Source organism: Bidens hawaiensis, unplaced genomic scaffold (assembly GCF_021521415.1).
Source record: "Bidens hawaiensis isolate Kalapana, Puna unplaced genomic scaffold, B.hawaiensis_p1.1 tig00002825_1, whole genome shotgun sequence".
In the NCBI taxonomy this organism is placed as follows: domain Eukaryota; kingdom Viridiplantae; phylum Streptophyta; class Magnoliopsida; order Asterales; family Asteraceae; genus Bidens; species Bidens hawaiensis.
In genome coordinates, this window is record NW_027491152.1 from 1,568,979 (window position 1) to 1,581,953 (window position 12,975).

Sequence of the window (12,975 nt, forward strand, 5' to 3'; positions counted from 1 at the left end):
CATGGATTTTTCACCCAACTAACCATTTAAAAAACGGAACACAATAATCGGGAAAACCGATTTTAGCCACGAACAACCGTGAATTCAGTTTAAAAATATTATAGGGGTGCAACCACTAATGTGGTCGCGGTTGACAGCTTAGGGTGTCGGTCATATGGAATTTTCGGGTCTCGCTCGGGCCATGGGGTTGAGTATTGTGGTCAGTTATCACCCAGGTAAGGAATAGCGTCTTACCTTTGGTTCTTGGAACCATTTTTCCAATGCCCAACTCACAGTTTCTCTTCCATTTTCATTTATCGTAGGGACATGCCACATAACCTAGCCCTAAGGTGAACGAGTGAAAACAACAGGTGGGAATTCTTAAGGAATTTCCTGAAAATAAAAGCAATATAACTTTTGAAAAGTTTTCTTTGAATGTTGAGGCATAGCATCGGAGTTTGTGTGTGCGTGTGCATAACAATACAATAGATAATTAATAATAATTATCTAAGAAAGCTATAAACAATTTAATTTGAACACATAAAGGTAAGCAGATAGCCACGTATAGGGCTCCTAAACTTGTGTCTAAGGCAATTTCTAACGACCTATCTTAAACATTCATCTTTGATACCAATCTGTTACACCCCAACCTACGGCGGAAATGCCCGGGCGAACTGATCGCTCACAGCTTTTCAAAGGTTACTATTATGAAATAATAAATGTGACAATATCTATTAAGTTAATTAAATAATCAAAAACATCAAATACAAATTCCATATTTCAAAGAACTAAGACAATACAAATATATCAAAGTCTATAATCTTGTTTATTCTCTCTAGTGTGCAATCCTAAGTTTTTCTTCCAAACCAGCTTGAATATCAAACGATAACCTGCATATGCGTTGAAAATAGAATGATTTTGTCAACACAAGGTTGAGTGAGCAACACACCAGTTTAAATGTTCATATAGAAAATAAGTATTTGCAACAAGTCATATGAGTATAACAAATTAACCAAATGAGCAAGTATAACTGAGATGTCGAGAAGCACAAAGCTATCAAGACTGGCGTATGATCATACTAGACTGAGATTAGGTTGGACCTCTCCGAATGCGGAAGCATACAAAGAAAATAAGTACATAAACATGTAAGGTATAAGTTGTTAACATATAAGACAAAGTTGCAGTTTTGAGTATAAGTATGTATAAGAAATATTATTTACGCATATGTCCTGAAAACATTGAAAGCGGTAAAATAGGGGAATGTGATACTCACCTCGATAGATAAACAAAGGTGATTGAGATAATAAGAATGCGAAAAATCACGCATTGACGATAAAGCCTATAAAGTAAAAATATAATACGAATATGCTAAGTTAACGAACTAGATCAAATATGAAAGATCGATACTTAAGTTGATATATATTCTTTTTAATCATATTATATACACAATCATTAGTTTGTTTAAATAATAGTAAAACACATCTTAAGATATTGTTAGTTTTATAAAGTATAGATATATATAAAGTATATAAAATGTAAAAGTAAAATACATCTAAAAAAATATTAATAGTTTGTCAATTTAAATTATATAAATATATTTATATATGTAGTTTACTTGTTACATATATTCAAAATATTAGTTTTTATATTATTATATATATAACCATATATGTTTACTTATACATATATACTCGAACATGAACGCGAGAAAACAAGTGTTATATTGTCGGTTTTCAATAAACTAGTTTTCTTTGATTATTAATATTAATTATATACTTAATAGAGATTTTAAAAAAAAATAAATAACAAAATAGACTGAAAAATTGGGGTGGCAGGGTCTCGAACCCCGACCTGCCCCCCATAAGTTATCTGAACTAACCAGCTGGGCTTAACCTTTACATGCAATATAACCCAGACTTGATATTTTATAAACAGACACAAACACCAACAGGTTTGCTTAAGAACCCTAGCGAATTCAATTAGCCAAATATGTTGATATTAAAGTAAATTAGACTTAGGGCTTTTGATCCCCACACAAACGCGATTCTAATGATATTAACAATTACCTCGTTTAACGATCGTGATAGGTTAATTAATGAAGAACAGAAGCCGGTCAAAAGAGCTTACGAACGAGCAAGTAAACGTGAAAGTTAATATAATTAAGTATAGGGCTATTGTTGGCGACGGCTGAGGGAAGGTTGGTGTGAATTTAATTGAGTTTATGAGATCGTTTATATAGAAAACGAGATTAGGGTTTCGAACGGTTTAATAAAAATGGAAAACAGATCAAAGATTGATATATTTACTTGTATAAGACGTCGGTTTAGGCCGTGATTGATGTATGTAAACGATTTCCAAAAATCAAATCCATCAATTAAGCGAGAATCGAGGTCCAAGTTAGTGTAAATTGAATTCGGGTACAAGAAAACCCACATAAACAAGGATATGGGTAAACGGTTAACCATCTTGGAAATGGGTTATATCATAAAGTTAGAATCTGGTCCTTGGAGTTTGAGTTGGAAATATATGAGGTAATAATATATATTTTGGGCTAAAAGTGTACAAACTTTAAAGATTTAATTATAAATAATTATATATTAAAAAAATAATAAATTTTTGCTCGTTAAACGCCAATTATATTTAAAAATAACCCGAAAACTGAACCCAAGTCGGGTAAAAGTATAAGTTAGAAAACCTGAGTTGTTACAACTTGCCTCATATTTTTCAGCAAATGCTCCAACTTCCCTGACTTGATTGCATTTTCAATCTCATTCCTTAAGCTAACACAGTCATCCGTGTGATTAATGTCATTGTGTAACATACACTGCTTATTAGGATTCAAATGTGTTCTCTTCATGAGTGAATGTGGTTTTCTGAAATTCACATTTTCCGTTGCCAAAATCTCCGATGGAGTTTTTGTTGACGGAGTCCACCTGTTATTATCTTGCCCCAAATTACGATCCTTTTTCTTGTTACCAATTAAAGTTCTGGCATCTGGCTTTTTTGAAGTTTCTGCGGATGGTTAAAATCCAAACCAGATTGAACCCTGCGCTAGTTTATTTACCCCGCGTATTCTTGAATTTCACCTTTGTTGATGTTTAGGGCTTTCAGATCCCAAAGTTGTCTCTGTTCTAGCAAAACGTTTTGCTGCATACATGATTTCATCCCAAGTTTTGGGCATACCATCTTTCCTAGTTAAGCATCTGATTAAGGCCCCACTCCGCACATTTTTGCGGAAAGGACCACGCACCATGTCTTCACTAATACCACCAATGTTTAAACTTTCACTAGTAAATCGAGTAATAAAATTTTCAATAGATTTATTGTCTCGTCTAATGACATCCAAAATTTCATACGGGTCTCGCGTGTGCTTTTTTTGTTGACTGAAATGTTGTCAAAACTTAGCTACCAAATCATCCCAATTTTTTATCTGACCATCCGGTAACTTCTCGAACCACTCACGAGCCGCCCCCATCAATGTTAAGGCAAACATATGACAACATTATGGAAGAGTCCAACCGCTGACTCCCTTTATCGCAACAAAATTGACCAATTAATCACTCGGATATGTCATTCCATTATACTTTCCCAAGTTGGTAGGAAGTTTCACGTTAACCGGAAATGGAGTTGTAGCAATACTTGACATAAATTTTGATTTTTCAGCAAACGTTGCGAGACGATAAGGCTTAGTATAGTGTTCTTCCGTATCGCTACAGTATTCAGTATATCGAACCATCGCACGCGGGCGACTGGTTTCTTCCCTTCCATGAACTTGACTGTTGTTGCTAAAGTAACTAGCCTCGTCACGACGATATGTGGGGTCTATGCTTCTAGAAGCATGACTCTGATCATACACAGTTCTGTGGGAAAATCCCCTCATAATTGTACGATCTATGTCACGACTTCTTTCCTCCATTTCTTCCTCAGAAAGAACCTCGATTATGACACTCTCTCACATTTGACTCTGCCTGATTGTTGAAGGATGGGATGGAGATCTTATCGGAACATCGTCATAAACCAGAGTCCTTGCACGAATTCTTTCTTTACGCAACATGCGTTCATACTCAGCTATAACATTCTCTTATTGCAGTTGCAACCATTTTTTGGGAGACTGAATCCCCTCAGATTTGACATTCTGACGCTAAGATCTCACTGGAGGAGAATTTCCAGATCTATTTTCCAGATCTGGCTCCTGACGAGTCTCCACCGTCACATTTCCCAAATCGCCAGGAGCTGGACCCACAGGTTTCGTACCTCCAGCAGAACGTATGATCATCGTCGAAATTTCTATCGTACCTTGAAGAGATTGACTCATACTACCTAAAACAAACAAAATCTCTTATAATTCTAACGGATGGCACCAATCAAGAAGCACGAATCTAAAACCTAGATAGGCTAGATCGATGGTTCCACAGGATACTGATCAAATAACTACTAACACGATAGTATAAGCTTAACTCAACAAGTCCGGTGATGGAAACCTACAAAAAAGAACACCGTGAGCTCGTTACGGGAAGGACAATAGGGGGGTCTTCCCGTAACCACCTCCGGCGTGAGAATAAGTATAGTTCTAGAGAGAGAAAGTACTTTAGGTAATTGAAGTAATATATGAAGTGTGAATGAATACCTTGTGGTGATGAAGAGTGTATTTATAGCCGAAGGATAAGGGAATATTATTGGTACATATGTCACTTTCTAGAAGATGCTTTTTGTAACAAACTGGGCAAGTGTCCGGTTTTTTTTAAATTATACTCATATTAAAAATAAAAAACGTTTGTTACTGAACTTTTTAAATATTATATGAAAAAGTTGTTTTAAAATGATATGAGAATTAACATATGACTTGAATGTGGAGAGATAAAAGTGTACTATTAGTTTTATACCCCATTTCCTTTGGTCCACACTTGACATATATCTATTAATTATGTCTTCTCACACTTCTAATTATTTTGTTATCCTTTGAGAATAACTCAACCCTATGTAAGTTATGCCCATAAACAAGTAATTCAATTAAACTATTATACTGAAATTTTGAACCTTTTTTTATTTTATCAAGCTACCACTTTTCTTTAAAACGTTATATATATATATATATATATATATATATATATAAACATTAATAGTTTTTTCAAACTTTTATATATATATATATATATATATATATATATATATATATATATATATATATATATACATTTGGGACCCTCACCTAGAAGCTGATGTGTTTATGAAAGGGGGTTTAACGGGTTGTGCATAGTAACTCATCGACATCGAATTACGATAGTTTTGTTTTCTGTCTGATCGGTTCTATCACTCAAAAGGGGGGTCGCAACACAGCTTGTTGTCCGCTTATCTTTTATATTTGTTTAATCAGATCCTTTTACTGGGGAAAAAATATACAATAAAATCAAACATTTTAACCACGAGAGAACATAATTAGATCCCCCCCCCCCCCACAAGTAGAGCCGGCTCTGAGAATTGAAAAATATTGGCCTTAAGTAAAATATGTTTTTTATTGAATTTAAAAAATCTAATTTTTAAGCGAGCTTATTTGGTTTAAATTTGAATTGTGGAAAAAAAACAAAAATCTTTTTATATAAAAATAACATAAAGATGTCTCAAGTGAGACTAGAATCAACAACATTTTTGTTTGGAGTAATACCCATCTATCACTAGACCAAGCTAGTGGCTATGTAATTGACTCTCAAACATTTTTAATAAATATTGTTTTAAAAAAGTATATAAATCTTTAAAAAAAATCAGGCTAGCGGAGTGTCGGCCCGGGGGACGTCGACCATCATGCCTCCTTGAAAGCCGACCCAGCCCCCAAGGGGGCTTTCTCTTAAGTAGGGGCGAGCAGAAAACCGGAAAAACCGAATCGAAACCGAATTAACCGAAAAAACGGAACCGAAACATTAACCGACGGTTTTTTTTGTTTTTTTGAAACACCGAAATTTCGGTTTCGGTTCGGTTACCCATTTCTAAAATGCCGAAAAAAACCAAACCAAAAAACCGAACCGAACTGATGTATGACCGAACCAAACCGTATTGCTTCAGGACCCACTAGAATATTTTATTTGTTTAGCCCAACTTTGTAGTCCACAAATCTTTTAACATATAACAAGTGTCACACCCCGGCTTAAGGCCTATGCGAATGACCAATAGTTGGTAGTTGTTTTAAAATTACATTAGAGTTGCGGTTTATTTTAGCGGAAGACTTTGGTTATAATAAAATATTAATTTATTTGAAAACTTCTCGGATAATAAATACCCGAGTGTTTGATTTATAAATCATGTTTATAATATTTTAATAAATTAAATCTGAGTCATCTCTAACTTGCGAGTGTCTATCTTCGTGAATGACTATAATTCCTTTCTACGTGTGCTAATTTGTTTCCTTAAAATGTGGGGAAAATACGTCAGCGATGTGTTGGTGAATCGTTGACTCTAAAAATATCCAAATTATAGTTACAATACAAATATAGTTTTCTTGTACATGCTCAGCAGAAAGTATTTCATTCCTGGGATTTGTACCACTTCCCTACACACACAAAAGTGTTTCCTGAGCCACGTAGGCCTTAATGGAGAACTAGTTATGACTGTTAGCCCGCGGCCACGTAGCCTTTGACTATTTAGGCTGAACAGTTATGTTTGGATCCAGACACATGTGTAATCAGTCTGAATATGTTTTAATTTCTATTTAGTATTATAACGTTTTAGAGATCACGCAATCTCATGTAAACGTTGATTGACTCTTTAAGACAAACAACCTGTTCATCTTATAGAGTATAAATATGTTTTAACTGCTTGTAAAGGTTAATGTACTCACCTGTGATTGTATGTTCTGAATGATGTGGTGATCTCGTTTGAGAACCTTTGTGAATGAATGATGATTAACCTATAATTAAATAGGTTTATATAAATATCTGGATCGTCTCTTGATCCGGCTACATATCTTTAGTCTGGTTTTGACAGCTTTAAACCTTAATGGATCATTTGTTTGAATAAAAATATTTAAACCTGTAGTCTTTCTGTTTATTTACCAAATCATATGCTGAGTTTCTTCTTTATGAAGAAAGGTCTATAATTTGTGTCTTCTTCAAGAAGATACGTTCAATGACTGCTACCTTTGTATGTAAAATATTATGTTTTTTAATTATGAAGAAACAACATTTTAACTATATTCCTTGTATATAAAAATTACTTTTCTTAATCGTGATGAAATTATATATCCTCATGAATGTAAAATCGGTGTTTCGTAATTGTAAAAAATCATTAATATAATCATTTGTATGTTTAAAGCTTATGTAAACATAAATACGATCAAGGTTTGGGCTATACCTCTGACTATGGTCTAAGCCATATAATATAATAATAAAATAATGACTTAGGCAGAATCCCTACCTTACGGATATTCTCTTTTCAATAGATAATGATTAAATAACATAGTTTCTTGTATTTCGAGAACTTTTCGAAATTCAACTATCTCTTTTTCTTTGCATATAAGCATTCTTGTGTAAATACCGTATATGTATGCTAATATCTTTTTTTTATATACGTTAGGGATTTGAATACCATTTTTCTATTACAAAACTTCTCGTTTAAACACGAGTTAACAAGCAGTTTACAAGAGTTAACTAATTATTTCTTATGCCTTTGAGTTTGGATATTTCTTATATATGCTCTTGTTTGTTTCTATTCTCGATTGCCAGATGCTCCTTTGTTTTTCATCCTTCCTGTTGTTGCTGATCCTTTTATTGCTTATTGTGTTTTTTGAACATTAACTTTTAAAATTTCATTTTTCTCCACATTTGAAGCATGCAACTGCTTTCCTTCTACAGTCTTCTTCAGAATGACCAGTTTTGTTACAAAATGTATATGTGACTGATTGTTATTGTTCTGTTTTTGACATTTCCATAAATTTGTTTACCACGGTTCTGACATATTGGTCATTTGAATTTAATGGTTTCTCCTTGTTGATCTTCTTTATTTGTTTGATTGTTGCCTTTTCTTTCTTTTTCGCATTATTTTTCTCTTTAACCTCCTTATTACTTACCATATTGTTGATCAAATATCTGCCAATTCCACGGCCGAGGAGGTAGTTTGCGGCATATGGGTTCTTACTATATCTCCTATCTCTTTAGGTAACCCATATATGTATTGAATAACTTTGTTGTATTCTAAGTTGATTGATAATATTCAATAAACTTAGTATTGTAATCTATGATTTGTGGCATCCATCTTGTGGTTTAAAAACTTGGTTTGAATATTATTGACTTCATGCATGGGGCAAAACTTTTTGTAATACAAGTTCTTTAAATACTTCCCAATTCATTTGATACAAGGTTTCTCTGCCCTTTCTCATGATTAGAGTGTTCCACCATTCTACAGTGAATTTCAGAGATGCGTAACGAATCTTTTGAATCTCAGTACACTGACTAATGATGATGATGGACTCGGTCTCTTCAAGCCATCATAAAGTTGGTATAACACCTTGGTTGCCATAAAATTCTTTTGGTTCATAGGTTTTGAAGTTCTCAAAACTACAACCTTGAGTTACTAAATGGTTCTTTAAGTTCTTGCTATCCATTTTTGAACTATGAAGGTTTTTCTTATGATGAGAAGGATTTCGACATGGATGAGTTCTAACAATCTTATTTGAATGTTCAATTTTGTATATCTCTCCTTTCATTATATCGATAAAAGGGATCATTGCGTCATGAATCATTTCTTGCATTTTGACTAAATATTGTTCATGAATCTCATGGTCAGGTTCTGCAATGTTCTTGTTGCTTCTTTGGTTGGAAACTTCATCATTATTTGTTTGACTGTTTAGGTTCGTCATTCTGTAAATGGAATTGCATCAGTATGAAAGAAACTTATATACTGATGATATACTGCGTGATATGTGAACTTACGCTACAAATACAAGAAATCTATTGATTATGAAACGTTTAAAAAAATTTGTTGTATTCTTAAAGGAATTTCTTTCTAACTTTGCTTCTTCTTTTTCTCGGACCTCGAGTAACTTTTTCTTGAGGTTATTCATCTTGTGTTAGGAACAATCCATATGTTTTGCCTTTTGACTCAGAAATGATATTAAAGAAATTGTATAAGATGATATATCTATATATCCCATAATTATCATAGAATTTTCTGAATATCTTGATGATGTTTGATAAGGTTCTATAAAGATATAACTACTTTTCCCTTTATTGTATGCTCCTGAAATGACTGGTACATACCTTGTGTACATACAATCCATGAGAATTTCTCTAATTCTCTTTCTAGGTATATTTATGTCTCTTTTGCTAAATATCTCTCTGATATTGACTTGAAGTTATTAATATTTTGGAGTTTGTCCACCTGGACTTTTCCTTAAGCTGGTATCCTCTTTCTTCCAGACTTGCTGGGAGAATTACTCTAAAAGTTTATGCTTTCTATTCCTTGACATGGCAAGAATGTACAAAACTACTATTGCTATACATATTACAATTATTAAGATCTTATTGTCTACTTCTTCCAGCGAATGATCAATTTCTTATTCTTGTTTTCCTTCTTGGTGTTTTTGCTTATCTCCTCTTCTTTATGTCTTTTCTCGTTTTCCATTTCTTTCTTAAGCATTGCTTCTGCTAATTTGGTGACATTGATTTCGTAATGAATAAAATTATCTTCAATGTCATAAATTCCTTCTAAGGAGTCCTGATCCTTATTCAAGCGTTCTCCTTGAGTGTGAGCAAAGTAAGGATTTTGAAATGCTGGATAATTAAAATATTGTTGTTCCTGGTAAATGTCTTCAGAATTAGTCGTTACTCCTTTTCCCTTTGACAACATTGGTTTCTTTGATCTACTTGATCCTGCTCCTTGCATATTCTGATTTGCACTTATCAGAACTGGTGGAGTCTTAGTATCGAATGAATCTGATTTTTCTTCCATTTTCATTTGATATGAGTCTTCATCACTGGACACAGGATTAGGAGTAGAGATGTTCCAATACATCCCTTTCCTTTACCGGTTCAAGGTCGACTAGTATAACTATGGTGATCGGACATCTGTGTGAGGTCTGATTAAAAGTAGGAATGTGTTCCTGTCTTATCCATACAGTTTACCTTATCCGTAATATTTGAATATTTTGTGATTTAAAATTTAGATATATTTCAGTCAAGTATCTATTTTGTTGTAACTGGTGGTCATGTAATAAGATTGATATTTCTATGGGTATTTGTAGATTGCCAGGAAGATACGTCAGTTGACTTCCATATGGCAAATTAAGAACTATCGGTTGTCCTTGACTGAAAAGGCTTGGATAATAACTGTTATTACGCCATGTCCGATGGTTCAGATTCAAGTGCAGTGATTGAATGTCTAGCTACTTGGCGTATATGCCTAATGTAGTTTGTATAAGACATTGGTACAAATTATGTTTAGGGATATTTAAACTTTTAAGCTTTTCTTATCCCTACTTATTTAACAAGTAGTTAAAGCTAAGTTACTAATACATTAATACCTAATTCGTTGAAACCGATGGCTCTATTTATAAGATTGATATCTATCTCTAATCAAAGCCTAGGTATAATTAAATACCTAATTCGCTAAGATTGATGACTCTGATGCCAACTTGTCACACCCCGGCTTAGGGCCTAGGCGTATGACCAATAGTTCGTACCTGTTTTAAAATTACATCAGAGTTGAGGTTCGTTTTAGTGGAAGACTATGGTTATAATAAAATATTAATTTATTTGAAAACTTCTCGGATAATAAATACCCGAGTGTTTGATTTATATATCATGTTTAAATCTTGTTTACAATATTTTAATAATTTAAAACTGAGTCATCTCTACCTTGCGAGCGTCTATCTACATGAATGACTATAATTCATTGCTACATGTGCTAATTTGTTTCCCTGAAATGTGGGGAAAATACATCAGCGATGTGCTGGTGAATCGTTGACTCTAAAAATATCCAAATTATAGTTACAATACAAATATAGTTTTATTGTACATGCTCAGTAGAAAGTATTTTATTCCTGGGATTTGTACCACTTCCCTACACACACAAAATTGTTCCCCGAACCACGTAGGCCTTAATGGAGAACTTGTTATGACTGTTAGCCCGCGGAAACGTAGCCTTTGACTGTTTAGGCTGAACAGTTATGTTTGGATCCAGACACATGTGTAATCGGCCTGAGTAGGTTTTAATTTCTATTTTGTATTATAATGTTTTAGAGATCACCTAATCTCATGTAAACATTGACTGACTCTTTAAGACAAACAACTCGTTCATCTTATAGAGTATAAATATGTTTTGACTGCTTGTAAAGGTTAACGTATTCACATGTGATTGTCTGTTCTGAATGATGTGGTGAACTCGTTTGAAAACCTTTGTGAATGAATGATGATAAACCTATAATAAAATATGTTTATATAAATATCTGGATCATCTCTTGATCTGGCTACTGACCTTTATTCTGGTTTTGATAGCTTTGAACCTTGATTGATCATTTGTTTGAATAAAAGTATTTAGACCTGTAGTCTTTCTGTTAATTTAACAAATCATATGTTGAGTTTCTTTTTTATGAAGAAACGTCTATAATCTGTTTCTTCTTCAAGAAGAAATGTTCATTGACTGCTATCTTTGTATTTAAAATCTTATGTTTCTTAATCATGAAGAAACAACGTTTTAACTATATTCCTTGTATACAAAAATTAGGTTTCTTAATCATGAAGAAATTATATGTCCTCATGAATGTATAATTGGTGTTTCTTAATTGTAAAGAAACATTAATATAATCCTTTGTATGTTTAAAGCTTATGTAAGCATAAATATGATCAAGGTTTGGGCTATACCACTAACTTGGTTATCTCGCCGTGTATCGCGACTCCGTATATTGTCTGTCGCCATGCCACGTCCTGACACGTGGTTTGCTGAGTCATCAAGGTCCATCACATATCGCGATGACCTTCGTTATGAGCTCATCGCCGTCGTATACTGTCCACCGCCATGCCATGTCCTGACACGTGGTTTGCTTAGTCATCAAGGTCCATCACGTATCGCGATGACCTTCATTATGAGCTCATCGCATATCGCGATGGCATGCTAGATTCAATTTTCACTATTTGTCCCTCGTCATTAGTAACTTTTCATGTCTAGTTTTTGCTACCATTTTCCAAAAATACTAAGGTGTAAGGCCCCGAACCCGGAAGCCCTACTTTAACGTCGGATTTACTCATAAAAACAGTTCTACAAATCAAAGTTATTTAAAACCTTTCGTGGAAACGTTAACTTCAATCATTTGTTATAAAATATACAACTTGTCTTTAAAAAAACGTAACATAGTACATCACATTTAAAACACCATTTCTTCCATCTTTAGATGCCAGCCGCTCAATCCATGCCATGTGTCATCCTCATGCTAGCTCTTTAATCTGCTCACATGCGTGCATACTAAAATTCAGCTACGCTGAGTGAGTTCTAGTTAATCAAGCAACTTACCATACAACCATTACATGCATTATATACGTATCCTAAGACACATAATCCTCTGTCTAACATGTTCACCTTACCGCTTAACCACTTAACTGCCCCTTACGTCTTAGCCAATTGTTTGCGGAAGCACATAGAGGATTGCCCTCCCACGCACTCACGTTATGCCACTTAATAACGAAGGCGCGTATAGGCTTACCCTACCACGCACTCACGTTATTCCACTTTAATAACAAAGGCACGTATAGGTTTACCCTACCACGTACTATCGTCATGCCACTAACACCCTTACTAGACCCTTGCCACTTCTATCACACTCTACCTCTACTTGTCTACAACACACTTTCTATCATTACATCATTTACATAATAACCAAGTTACATCATAACATTTACATACACTAATAACCACTTGGAGATCATTCCCGTTGGCGGTAAACGCAATATCCAAAGATCATTCACGCACCGACAAATGTTACCTTCCCTGTCTACACGTGCAATATCCGAAGATCGT